General features: G+C 37.9%; 1 protein-coding gene across 2 annotated transcripts in view; it reads left to right on the forward strand.

Moving 5' to 3' along the window:
- The first annotated feature begins 9,740 nt into the window (after positions 1-9,740).
- The window catches only part of sano (CABIT domain-containing protein serrano), a 127,574-nt gene continuing 122,451 nt past the window's right edge, over positions 9,741-14,863 (forward strand). For both annotated transcript variants that reach the window (XM_089080890.1, XM_089080889.1), the window contains exon 1: positions 9,741-10,311. The gene's annotated coding sequence lies outside the window, so the exon portion shown is untranslated. The remainder of the gene's footprint in view (positions 10,312-14,863) is intronic.

The following is a 14,863-nucleotide window of genomic DNA, read 5'->3' on the forward strand; positions in this document are numbered from 1 at the left end:
ACACGCGTTATTCGTATAAAGCCTACGTAGACGACGCTACGTACAAGAAAAGATCGCTATAACGCTTTTGCGGTTATCGCGATTATTTTTTCAGGATTCAATCTTTATGCGAATAGAGTTTGAAGAAAAACGGAGAAATTCAATATTTCTTATTACTATGTGGTACTATGTGAAGATATTTAATGCTTACAAAGAGGAGAAAAGAAAAAGAGAAAAAAAGAAAATAGGATCATACAGTCGGTTTTATAAGAAGTGTGACTGGCTATCATCTGACAAAGAGATTTTCTTGCCAAATTTGTTCAGATATAAATTTTGTCTGTCATTTATATTGATATATAAAATATACAGAATATCACAGTTATTTATCCATTTTAGCTAATTTTTTGTCTAGGCTAATCTCGATCATTTTCGCTGTGAGTGTAAGATAATTTTTTTAAAAAATGATTTAAAAAATTATTTTATCTGATAGCGTAAACAGAAAAATTTATCGGTGGAGAAATCTATTGGATCTCCGATGCACTGCTCAAGTTCTAACGTACTTCGTTCAGATGACGCCACGTAACTATCAAAATGTTCAAATTCCGCGTCGTCACTGATAGCTAAATGCACCAATATGCAATTTGAATTACGTTCTTTTTGCTCCTTCATTCATTAAGATTTTATATATCCGCTTAAATTTTCGCAATCAAGTGGAACATTATTAATCATCGTGACTCGTTAAATACTTTATCGCAAATACTTCATCGCATATTAAATGAATCGTGAATGTCTAAAATTTGAATATCTCAAACCTACATTCGCCCGGTCGCTATGATAGTTTGGATGACTCCGTTTTCATTCTCCGAAATTCCGTTCGAAAAAGCGCGACTGTTCCGCGATTTTTGTCTATTAAAAGCGCAATTTTGATCGAGAGTGCCGATAAAAGACGCACGACAATCGGAGCATATTAGTTGTGTCGAGTTCTTATCATCAATTCTGGTTCATCCGTTGTGATCGATGTTACATCGCGGTTTGAAATATTGCACAGTTCCTGTGAATAAATTCGCGAGAAGTTCGATATACTTTTGTTACATGTTGCATATTTGAGATTTATAATATATATTATACGTGCTTATTGTATATTAATGGAAAATTCTTCATGGATACGGATTATTGTATCGAAAAATGTGAATGTATGATAGTTTCATCAAGTCAGATTTTGTATGATCGTTATTAAATGTATACGTATGCAGAATGTAAATATGTAACAATTTTGTTAAGTGAATTTTATGCAACCACAGTACATATTATTTATATGATGATTTGTATGATGAATATGTGTGCGCGTATGTGTTGAAAAAGAATGGAGCACGTGATAGTTTCATCAAATGAACTTCGTGCAATCGTAGCATTACTAGCTAATATTATTTGTGATTAATGTTACATGATAAATTTGCATGAGTATTGGTAGTATTTAAATAATATTTAGTATAATATTTGCGATGATTTCTTACATTAGCCGTGATCACTTTTTATAATTTTGTAAATTAAAAAAAATAATGTAGCCAGAATTATTATGCATTTATAAAATTATATGCATTTAATTAAAATATATAATAATTTGATACATTATATAATATTCTTTTTTATAATTGATAATGATCATGATATATTTACATTATATTTTGCATTAGCCATTTAATAATATTAAATATTAAGAATAAAACATTTTTTGTTACAGAATGTTTTATATATATATATATATATTTATTGAATGTAAATTAAAATGTTTAATCAAGTTCATAAAACAAAAACTTTTTAAAAAATTCTGAAAGTGCATACTTATCTAAGTTTCAAAAATAAATAAAAATTTATTATTTATTATGCACATTTTTGGTCTACTTTTTAAATTCTAAAAAAAATTTTCTAATTTTTTAAAATTATTTTTATACTTATTCTTGCATTATACTTATTCTTGCACAACAGAAATTAAATTTAGTTATGAGAAAAATACCGAGATTAATTATCGTAAAATATTTAAATGATTTTTGTCAGGATTAAATCAATGTAAGAGTTTCAGAAACAATTGTCGCGCAATTAATAATTGCATAAACGTCAACAGCGTCCGAGCGTCCGTAATTTTCTATGAGAGATAAACTATATTTTCAGGATCTATAAAGTCCGATATTCGGTTATAACTACGTCTACATTCGCTTTAATTGTTACTAACAACATCCTTCTTCGGATATAATCCGCGTCCGTTAAGATTCTTTGCCGCATGAACGGCCTTTCCCACGAGCAACTCGCATTGCTTTGTCGTTGTGTTTCTGTTTTATGTCTTTCATTACCTACGCATTAACAAAGCAATAGTGCAACGGTATTTATTTAAATCAAAATCATATTTTAAAGAAATTCAGGAGCCTGCTTGTAAATTTCAATAAATCTCTAAAAAAAAACATTCTATTGTTTTTTTTCATAAATATATATTGTTGTGTAAAAAAAGTGGAAATTATATATTATTGATAATAATTAAGTTCGAGATTGTGAAAAGATATTCAATGAGCATAAAAAATAATTTAATTTTGAAACTTATAAATTTATAAATAATAATTCCATTTTATGGAATCATTTTTAAATTTTAAATATTTATTTAATTTTATTTAATTTATTTTAAAATATTTATTTATAAATTAATACATTTTCATCTCGTCACATATTTTTCGTAAAAAAAAAGTTCTAATTTCATATTTAATCGAAAACGCATATCGATAGGTGATCAAATCGTTTAGTCATCATCATTGACGCGCGAAAATAGCATTCTAATGTTATGCGAAGTCGTATCTATCGTTGCTAATTAATCTAACGTTCAAGCCTTGACGTTGACGATCTCGCGTGTACATTTAACACAAACACTTTCGATTAGGAACTAATTCCACCTTTATAAGGCGCGCGTGTGGTTAAGTAACACCGAGAAGTTATTAACATTCTTACGATTTTTCAACGGCCCGCTCAAAGGCGCGCCCGTTCTATTTCATTGATAGTAATGATTCATGTGCGCGATAGCTAATATCGCGCACAGTAATTAGAGATCCACGCGGTTGTAATACGAATCCGTCATTGCCGTCACTTCCCAACGGACGGTCTACGAGCGCAGGAAGAAACGTCTCTCCGGGACCGTCTGTAATTAACTGTGATTGAACTTTCATTGCTCATTGAGCATCGCGCCGAAGTTGCTCATCTCTCGTGCGCGGGATCGTGTTTGTTTTACTTAACGGGGTCGCATTTTTTTTAGATCGCGTGATCGCGATAGTCGGCGCGAGTTTCACGCCGTCCGTCGCCGGAACAATTTTCGATCAACTAGAAAGGCGCTCGTTCTTTTTCCCTTTCGCGAGCGCGACGCAGTAAAGGACAGGGCCACGTTTACGTTACGCGCGAGGCTACGTAAGACGCGAAGAAAAATTCGTCGGGGCCGGTTGCCGAGGAAAGCGGCTTTTTACGAGGCACTTAAGCGTACTTAATTAAATAAATCTGTATGTGCCGCGCACAAGCCGACTTTATTTCATCGTTCGCGCAACGAGCAGTCGCGCGAAAGGTGCCGCGCGCGTATTATCGGAGGGGACTCCGGTATAAAATTGAAGACCTGAACTGAAATAAATACCTTTACCTTTAACGATCGGTATTTCATTCGATTCTAATATCTACGTCAGCGCGGAGCCCAGGTGGATTCGTTCGTGCCATTCGTCGTCGTCGCTACCGCTTTGATATGAGTCGGCGCGCTCCATCAATCTCCCCGATAATTAGTGGCTCGCGTAACGGTAGGAATCATTAGCTCTGTGTCATGCCGCGTAACACGTTTTCTTCCGATTTTCATTTTTAAACCGCAATCGTCGACATGCAATCGTAAAAATGAAATTAGCACACACGCGCCGAAGGCAGGGATGCTCGATCACACTCTTTCGCACGCGAATATTGATATCTCTCGTTTTAAACAATGTCGAAAGGAAACATTTCACGACACTTTTGATCAATTAATTTGAAATTTGAATCTGGGATAGAATAACTTAGCCCAAGGCCCTTATTGCTCCGTTTTGAGTTTAACTTACTTAAGTATATCTGTATATCAGATAATACACGTATAATTATAACGAATGAGTTTCTAAAGAAGGTACACTTCTGTAGCGGCGCAGCATCGATGTAACCACCTCCGGTCGTGATCAAGTAACAAAAAATAATTATTATCGACACGTATGTGCTCCGATTTCGTTTCCGAGGCTACTGAGAGAGCGGCGGTGCCGCGTTGCGGGGAAAAATGCGCGTCCGCAGACTCATCGTACGCTCCGTTACACGATCGCTCATCTTTTTCGTGTCCGCCTGTGTAACCGGTCTTACGTCACGGAGGAGGCGGTACGTCTTCCGCGGAATTACGAGCGGTCGACGTCGAGCTACGTGAAAACGTGACACGAGCTACATCACGCCGTCTTATTCGAGGTGCTCTCTTTCCGCGAGAATCCGCTTCTTCTCCCGACGTGCGCGTCCACATCACGCAGGAAATTTAATTTTCGACGACGTTGTCCACTCGACCACTATGTCCAACCGATGACTCGGCTGAATTACTCCGCTTCCAAAGAATATTAAACGCGGGGAGAACAGGAGCGCCGGGATGCGCTCGCTTCCGGATCGTGATTTCTGTCGAGGCCTGTAATTAGCAGTAACAGGCGCGCCAAGAATAGCCACAGCACGGTGTCTATTTTGTAGACGAGAGGAGAAGGAAGATCGATGAGACAACGATAAACCGATATAAATTTTCGCGAACGACGTTATCGAAGTCTCGACATCATCGATAAATTCTGTTTTTTTTCCAAATCCTGTGCTAAGTTATAGTTAAAGTTAAATTATAGCTACAGCCAATGGACGCTAATGAAGTCTTTCTGATCATATCAATATTAATTTAGTACATTTTAAGTAAGTTATGTTCATTTCCATCAATGTATTATAGATTAATTTTAATATATCTCAGTTTAATTTATCCTTTTTTAATTCTTAGAACTAAAAGAGATGAAAAGTAAGTTAAAGGAGAAATTACAATTAATTTGATAAAAGTGAATACATTAATAAACAAAATGCAGAAATATTTGAAGAATGAATATTTGTGTCGCAACCTTTGAGCCATGTATGAAAAATTCACATAGATAAAATTTCCGATACAATATCGACCAGCGAGTACGCTGGTCGTGTCATTCCAGATCGAATTGCACTGGCAAAGACTCAACGTTGTGACAAATTATTAGCGAGATTAAGTCGTTCGGAGATTCATGCAAAATCCGACCATTTATCATTTGTTCGCGCGTTTCTCCTTCTCCTCTTTCCGAAAATCGTCAGCGAATTGACGGAACAGTTTCGTCGAGGTACGCACGTTTCGCGGATGCATACGTACTTTGACCTCGAGGGAAACTCCGTATATCTTGCGGTTAAAATTATGCGGGACTGGATATACCGGCTGCCGCTATGGACGAGCAGCGAGAGTGTCAGCGGTAACGAGTATACGGCAGTGTCGATGCCTGCTAGAATGCTACTAAGCTAAGCATTACACATCGTCTTACATGCATATCCGCATTAATACATTATTGCCGAAAGTCATGGCCATCCAACAGCAAAATGTGAGAGACACACACACACACACACACACACACACACACACACACACACACAATATAATTCAAAATTACCAATAAACAATGGCATGTGTTGATATGAACCAAAAATTTCCAAATCGTAATCTAAGTTTCTTAATCAAAAAATTTAATTTTGTCACAATTAATTAAAAAGTCGGGAATAATCATTTATGAAAATTGTTTATGAACAGAGATAGGAAAATCTGAGTGATTTCAAAAAAAAAAAAAAGAAAAAAAAAAACGTTTTGTCGACGCGCTTTTAAATATCGCTAATTAAAGAAATAGATGATACACGATGACACGCTTGTTGCGCGCATTGCTCAGATCTTTCGTGGTGATTTCAAAGTAGACTGTATATTTTATACGTTGGGATACAGGAAGTTTCATTGTCGATGCAACGCAAGCGAAAAAGAGCAAGAAACATAGTTTCCTTTGGGTACCAGACATTGCACGTGAGCGACAGAATGCTGTTAATATATCCCGAAGAGCGAGATACATGACAAACAGGTTTCTCCATAGTGCTGTATAGCGTTAAGAAGCCATTGAAGCGAACGGTGCCAAGTTTCCTATGGCAGGTGATAACACGGCTTGAGAAGATTCTATCGTGGTTACTGCCGGATTACGCGAAATCATTTAAAAGCATAACGCTTGACATCTTAGCACGACACACTTTTGTAACTGAATTGTGAAAATTATATTTCGCAAAATCAAGTAAATGAAACAGAACAAATGATAAAAAAAAAAAAAAAAAATAACGATCTTGAATAATAGAAGTTTCATTTTCTTAAATTCGATAGATAAAAAGTATTTTTAAAATAAAAGCTCGATTGCTGGAAATTCATCATGACTAAATTATCATATTACTTTTATATACCATTGAATTTAATATCCAGGCTTCGACGAGCTAACGCATACTGCACAAAGCCATCCGAGTCTCACACACGTTTGTAAACCATACACTCGTATCAATATACGCGGGTATATGCGTCTTCGTCGCTCCTAAGTACCGAAAGATCCGACGGGCGATGCCATTAACACCGGGAACGGTTCTAACAGCGACCTTAGCCAATCGGACTGCAACTCGGACCAGTCCAGCGCACCCTCGCACGTAACGCGGCGAGGGCAGCCACTTTCTATGCAGACAGCAGCGGCGGTAACAGCAACCGAGAGAGTGCGTGGCGGACAAACGCCTTTCCCGGTCTGGCCCTTGAGGTCAAAACTATTTTTCACCGTGCTTTCAGATAAATTATGCATGAATCGTGACCGCGCGGGCGCGAGCATAATGCCGTTAAATACGAGCCATGCGTGTGTCTCGTACGGCCCACGAGCAAAGTGACACACACAGGCTCCGAATCGGTTCTCGGTGGTCCACCCGTGTCCTTGTCCAATTTCTCACACATTATCCTTTTCTTTATTCTTCCCGCTGCTCTTTCTCTCCCCCTTTTCTTCTCGTAAAGCTGCCGCCGCGCGAAGACGTCGCGTCTATACAAATGTGTCTCCCGGCTTCCGTCACCTCGCTTTCTCGCGCCTCTCTCCATAGTTCTTTCATATCTCTGAATAGCTCCGTGAATAGCGAGACTAATTTAAGAAGTAGTCAAGTGTTAAAAGAGCCGTACCAACTTTAGTATTTGACTGATAACTCGTCCTGTACATGGCGCGCAAAACCGCTAGAACGACTTCTTTAAATCTGATTAGGTTTATCATAAATAACAGCGCATAATCATAATTGCATTGTTGTAGAAGAATCATTATGTTTAAGAAACAAATGTATTAATTATACATGAAAAGAAATTGTTGGCAAATCTAAAAAAAAAATTTGACCGGATACAGATCTGAAAATAATCCTATTAGGTCTTTAAAATTATTATGTAACAATTATTACGATGTTCAAATTGGTTGCTAGAAGATAAAAAATTTAAGCGTATTTCTACATAATAATTTCCTACATAATAATTCAACAAAGGTATTGATCCAACAAAATTATTTTCAGATTTGTATCTGATCAAATTTTTAGATTTGTCAGCAAAACTATTCTCTCCGTGTATATAATAAAAAAAAAAAACGCACATGAAATGTATACTTTGAACTAATCTAGAAATGGTTTACCTTTTCAATGCCGCAGAAATTGGCCTTCGGTCTGAATGTGGGTATAAAAAGCGAGTTGCCTTCGGGACGAGTACGGTGATACGATCGATTCCATACCTGTAGGTTGCATCGCGCTTCGTAGTAACGTACCGTTGGATGTTTACACGCAGGCACGAAAATTGTGAGGAAAATTACGGTGCTGGGCGGGATCATCGTTGTCGAGGCCAGGTCATGTCATGGAAGAGAGTCGAGATCTACGCCTCCGTAACGATCGAAATTCATTTCCATAATTATCTCACGACCACGCGGATTACCGCTGCAGAAAACTCGGCCCAATTCCTCGGCGAAACACATATCGCTTCGCGTAAACGTGCGCGATAAACGTGCTTCTGATTTCCACATCCACCATCGACATTCTCGTGGGCTTCGTCACTGACCAATCTTAGGTTCGGTATTCACATAGTCGATTCTTATACTTAAGTACACACTTAAGATCTCATAAACCAATGCACAGAGGCATATTAGACTCTTAAGACATTACCTAAGATCTCAAAATGAAAACGAACCGTCCGTAATTCCATTCCATCATTGAAAAACTTATGAAATTAAAAGAAGGGGAAACAAAGCAGTTTTCTTTTACTCACTCTTGACTCTTAGTTAACAATTTATTTTATTTTAATTTATCTATTTAATTAATTAAATTTAATTTATTTACTTTATTAATAATTTATTTCATTTCATTGATTATCAAAATTAATCAATGTCTGAAACATTTTTGTAAAATTATTTAAGAATATTTTTAAACATTTGTAAAGTTATTAAGCAATGTCTGATGAGATCTTCATCATCGAAGGACGTGAAATTGCAGGGATGCAAGGTGGATCACTTTGTATATATCATATTTTTACCCCGTCGTACGCATTCAACCCTTATTGTAGCGGTTTTACGAACATTAGCGTAGACCCCTATGTTTCTGCGCATTCTATTATATCCTTGAATATCGTACTTAACGTCGGAACAGCCTGTAATGCTGTATAATTCCATAATGCGCGCAATATAATGCGCTCGTGAGTTTATCATTATCAAATTCATAAATCCCGCGTTCGTAGTTACCAATTTCTCGTTGCGTGAAACAACGCAAATCGTACTGTAAGTGCGAGTTAGTTGAAGCAGTACAAAAAAATTCAATGCAATAAATAACGTGTGTCTGAATTTTATGCAATTTATTTTCTTTATATATATTAAATTTCACTTTGTAATATATATAACAAAGAATTTTTTCGTTTTTTAAATAAAATGATAAATGTAATATGATATCTACGGTTAATCGATTGCATCATGAAATTTCCTTTGTATCAGTTTGTATAGAAAGCGTTAATTTCAAATTATAATTATTAAAATACCAAACGACTTGATTAAAAAGATGATTAAAAAGATAACTTGATTATCAACATTGTAACATTCGCATATTTTGCAGTGATATAAAAATGAAAAAGTTTGACATTTAATTGTATAAATACGCAACGGTATGTGTAAAAAGTTATGCAAAAAAATTGAAGTTTTCATTTTTATGACCTTTGCTAAATCGAGGATGAAAAATCAAGTTTGATAAGAGCTACAACTTGTAGTTTTCCAATGCCTCGTAAGGACGAGGTTCATGCGAAAAGTTGTACCTTCACGGTATCGGCGCGCTCGTGCAAAGCACAGGCAAGTTCTTCATTATCGTCTGGAGCCCAAATTGCGTAGGCGTATCCGTACCTTCGCGTACACACAAACGTTACCTTGACGTACTACGGCTGGTACACACGCACATCGCCCGCGCCTCGTGTAATGTTGATATGTGCGTTATACACACCACCCCGGTTCGGTATACGCGAGAGCGTATACATACACATATATATATATATATATATCGTATACTTGCGCGGCCGAATGGAGGGGAGCGAGCTGGACCGAGCCGTAGCGGAAATGGCCGAGCGTCGCGGAGCCGGTTGTGTCGCGCGGCGGCGAGTCAGTATCGCGTCAGTCCCGAAGTGAAGCTGGTCAGTGATCTGTGTCAGAGCAGGGCCACTCTCCGCGCGTCCGTCACTCTCTCTCTTTCTCTCTCTCTCTTTCTCTCTCCTTTCCTTCTCCTGTTTTACACAGCCTACGCCTCTTTCTGTTCTCTTCACCTCGCCTCGCATCGCATCGCATCCCGTCGCATCGCATCACCTCGCCTCGCAACGCATCGCATCGCATCCCATCGCATCGCATCGCATCGCATCGCATCGCATCGCATCGCATCGCATCGCATCGCATCCCATCACATCACATCGCATCGCCTCGATACCGTCATCTCCGGTTCCGTTCGCGCGATCCCCCTGAAACCGATGTACCCCGATCTCCCGGTCTCTCCCCGGGTATTCGCGAGACACATATACACGGTAATACACAGTGCCACAGTGTGGAGTTGTTACCAGTGGAGAAGGAACAAAAATTAGTTTACAAGCGGCCGTGCCACACATACGATCGTACGTCGTGTACCACCATCAACAACCACCGATTCCGATCACCGGATAGTTCAGCGTGTTGTCAAGTAAGTGCGTAGGATTTTACATTAAATGATTTTTTGATCATGCGACTGTCTATCACGATCGCGATGCATCAGTCTAAGCATTTATCGATATGTAATGTCTGAAAAGAAATGTGCACGCAAGCAAAAGATTTGAAATTATGTTAGTATTGTTAATACGCTTTTTTTTTTTCCAAAATTATTAAATTCATCTTGACGTGATATCGCTTATGAAAATCAACCAGATTAAAAATATAAAATTTTTGTTTTAATATCTGCTGTATTAAATTTATATTTTTGTGAATCGACTTTTCTATATGATTTTTCCGTGTTTGATAATATGATATCTCTGAAATCGGAGCTTTGAATTTTTGAATTATTGAAATCTGTATAACATGTTTATTATAGCAAGATCAGATTCTTCTACGCGATAAATTGCGTAATTTGAGATAAAATGATTCAGTTCAAACACACAACTTACAAACACATACATACTTATGATGTATAAAGAAATTTAATATGTTTTCGTAAAGCGATCTTGAAAATCACAACTTTGAGATCTCATGATCGGAACGTCTCTCATATTTTAAAAATTATCATACATTTATAATTACAACACATCTGACGCAAACGCTTTTATCTCATTTTTTTTAGATATTTTTAAATACATTTCATTGATACAAATCTAATTTAAAATTTTTTGTATATAAATATATAATCACGATAGAATATATTTTAATACAACATTTATATTTTAATATCCTATATTTTATATTTCTATATTTTTTTTTACTTGTAATAATATTTTCAACATTTCTTTTTATTAATTTTCGCTATTCTATATTTAAGTAAATAAACTGCCGTGTTTATATAAACGGCTTCCATCATTCTCTCAATACGGGCAATGTACTCTGAATATATTCCGAAGGCGCGACTGTCGCGCGTGAACGAACGAATCGCCGCGACGCGCGGCTAAAATCGAATGTGTGTCACGTTCACTGTAGCGGCGGTGATTAGTAATCGCACCACGAGCACCAATTACACTTGAAAAAGTCAATGTTACTGGGAAAGGTTTTCGTGTGTGCAATTTATGCAATCGCGCGCGATTCAGCCCGTTATAACATTGTTCCGGGTTTATCCGGCTATAGAGAAAGTGCAGACATTGTCCTCTCTGCTCACTGTGTGTGCCATGGAGGTCGGATCCAAGGTAAAGGAATACTCGTCAGTGATGCGAGCCATGCAATTTCTATCTATTATATCTATTATATCTTACGAAAATTACATTTTTTTAATATCAATTTTCTTTTAGTCGCGTTTAACGTAATTGGTGCATTATCGTCTAATTTAACGTATAATATTTCCTATCGACGATGCGTTTCTTACAACGATATCGTAATGTCTTCCTTATTAATAATTAAAATCTTAAAAGTTCTTCAAGGCATGAACACTTTGGAATAAAATGAATAATATGAGAATTAAATGTATCGTAACGTACGCACTTTTCATTTCATACAAAGACTCTTACCTCAATATCTTAATGTTATTTCGAATCTCATAAATAAATTACACGCGTACCGGAAATATCGATCAAATGTACGAGTTTATGTTACCGCTAATTATGAGATAAATAAAGGTGTGATTCTTTTTCCCTTACCGGATATATGGAGAACACGGAATAGAACGATCATTAGTAAAGCGGAAAAAAAATCCCCGACGGTTTTATCTCCCTCATTAATTATCCGTCGCCGGTCAAAGCATCGCTCGTCCCGAGGCATGATAAATATAAAACAATTACGCGCTATCGACATCGCCATCGCGACGGTAATGTTCATTAATTCGGAGTTATTCTCGCGCGGATTAACTCGATTTATCGAGGCGACGCGTCGAATCGTCGTCGGCGATTCTTCCTTCCCTTCTTTCCCCCCCCTCCCTCATTTTTCTCTCCCCGGCGGTTGACTACGCTTCTCTCCGCGCGCGCAATATCGCTGCGCGCCATAAAGTGTCGGAGTCTGTAAGGCGGCCGTGATTGCCTGACACGTCGCAATTGAATGTCATAACGCGATAGGCACGCTGCACAATGCAGCGCGCGGCCGCGTACGACGGCATTAAGCATTATATGCGTAATTTACGAAGGTTATTTACTATACAATTAGATAGCCCGCGCCAAGTATTACGCGCGCGAGTACGGTGCGTGCACGTACGCCGTTGCGAGCGCGTGTGCGCACACGCGTACGCGCGCGATGCACCGCACGGACGTGCATGGTAATGGTCCAAGGGGTCTCATCAGTGGCACAGAGCTAGAGAGAGAGAGAGAGAGAGAGAGAGAGGGGAGGGGAGGGAGAATCCTCACTTTTTCCTCCGGCGTATCTAGGATAATATACGATATATACGGTGTAACGAGGTATGTAATGGGTAATAGTGCGTAATGATATAATGCGCACATTCCTCGACGTACGTCTGCTATAACAAACATTGTTAGGGAGAATGCGTCGCGCGCGCGCGCACACGTCAGGAATCGCGCTGCATCCCCGGCGCGTGGTCCTCATGATAGGATGTACGTCTTACCGTTTTTGCGAACGAGAGCATACTAACGAGGTCGCGTGTTAGAAAATAAATTATACGAGCGCATTAATTACGATTGATTCGACCAGTCACGAGGCGTCCGTTTCTCTCAATCTTGCACGAATGTGACGATTCTCCGATCCTCGCGCCGAACGTTCCGTTATCGTACGGTATTTTTTTACGTGCTCCTTCTGCCGTCCATTGATGTATCCGGCGAGAGTGATCGAACGTTTCTTTCCGTATTGAGGTCGTCTTTCTAAGAAGGAATAGATACGAAAATATTTCACATTTTTGGTGACCGATATAATTCTGAAAAATAATTTTTTTCTTTTTAATCGTAATATTTTTTTGTATATATCAATTGCATTTTTTAATATCGATTTAATTATTCTTTATTATAGTCTTTATTATAATATTAAGCATATGACATTGATATGAATGTAATTTTACGTTTATTAAAATGTTTAGATTTAGATTTAATCCGATTTAATAAAATTACTAATTTTTTGTTTTCAATATCTTTCTTTATAATTAGTTTTCAAGAAAAATTAAGTTTACCGTGCAATAAGAATAAATCTGTAGTTTAAAAATGAACATTAATCTATCACGCTCTGGTTATAGACAATAATGAAAACATAGGACGGTACGACTTGGATGTTTACTTGATATTTGCACTGTGTGCATGTACGGAGTAGTTTGCATTTATCGCGAATGCATTCCAATGCATTTGCCTGTGTACTTGTCGAATGATAAAAGCGCAACGATAACGAGAGCACGCGTTAGAACCGAATTACGCGGGCATCCACGCTATCCCGCGCAGAGAGTCGGAGATATTGTGAACATTGTCGGTATATTACACGATAAGATACAGAAAGGGAGCTACCCTGGCCGGATAATTAGGACTCCTTTTCCATTTGCTTTCACCCTTGACTAAACGGGCTATCGTATGTAGCGTATAATTGTCGAGCGCTATAATCGCGATTTGTAAGAGAATCCGCGCGAGAATATATACTGTGGCTCGGTTATCTAAATGTTGCTGCAATTCCTATATGCGAAAACTTTTTTCAACAATATTAACTGATAACTTACGGATAGATTATAAAATTTGATGTTTGAAATGTTAAAAGAAATTAAAAGGACGGTAAAAGATGATCTTGTTTTTGACTGGCTAATGATTATGTTTAGTTCAATAAATAGAATCATATCTAAACGCAAGAAAGTTGTCATCGGGTTTATATTAAATTACTTTTACTTCTCCTTTGAAGTTTCAACGAAGGCAAATGTCTATAACATAAATTAGACAGGCTAGTACGGTTTTGCATTTCAATTTGTGAGTCGATCACCGCGCGGAATATTCGCGCGCAAAATTTTCTTTCGTTTCGTCAATAATCCATTACGCGAACGTGTCTATTTGTTCTCGAGAATTATTAAATCTATACTTAAAGGAAAAATGCAAACAGCCGAAGGGTCCGAGCAAAGGCCTTCGCGAACGATGCTCTTGACCGGCTTTAATTTCAACTTCAGTTGCAACGTCAGCCCGCGGCGGCGAGAGTGCACTCGAATAAAACGTAAATCGCGGAAGTGTGCGCTATTGTTTGCGCACGTTGTATACCCGAGCACGGTTTCATTGTATTGAAGCATTATCGGCGAGAATGATAAACGTGACGAAAGACACGGTAGATTAGTCCCTCCTATTGCGGACTGCGCGATAGAACGCTTTAGTAAGAAGGGAAAAATATATATAAGCGTAAAATAATAATGTGAATGAAAGGAGTGCGAAAATAATTTCGTATAAATTGAATGCAGATTTTTAAATGCACAAGGAAAAGATACGGTTTACATTTATCGCGATGAAACAAGTTCGCGATGGAACATGAGACTGCTTTTGCAATACGAGTGTCGTTACTTCTTTAATCTTTATCTTCTTGATTCTTATCACCTTGGCGTTCGATCAACACCGGTAGGAGCTCTCGTTTCGAGAAATTCCTGAGAAATCCACTTGAATTAGTTTACG

This window comes from Pogonomyrmex barbatus, unplaced genomic scaffold (genome assembly GCF_055798465.1).
Source record: "Pogonomyrmex barbatus isolate J1 unplaced genomic scaffold, ASM5579846v1 scaffold4, whole genome shotgun sequence".
Taxonomy (NCBI): domain Eukaryota; kingdom Metazoa; phylum Arthropoda; class Insecta; order Hymenoptera; family Formicidae; genus Pogonomyrmex; species Pogonomyrmex barbatus.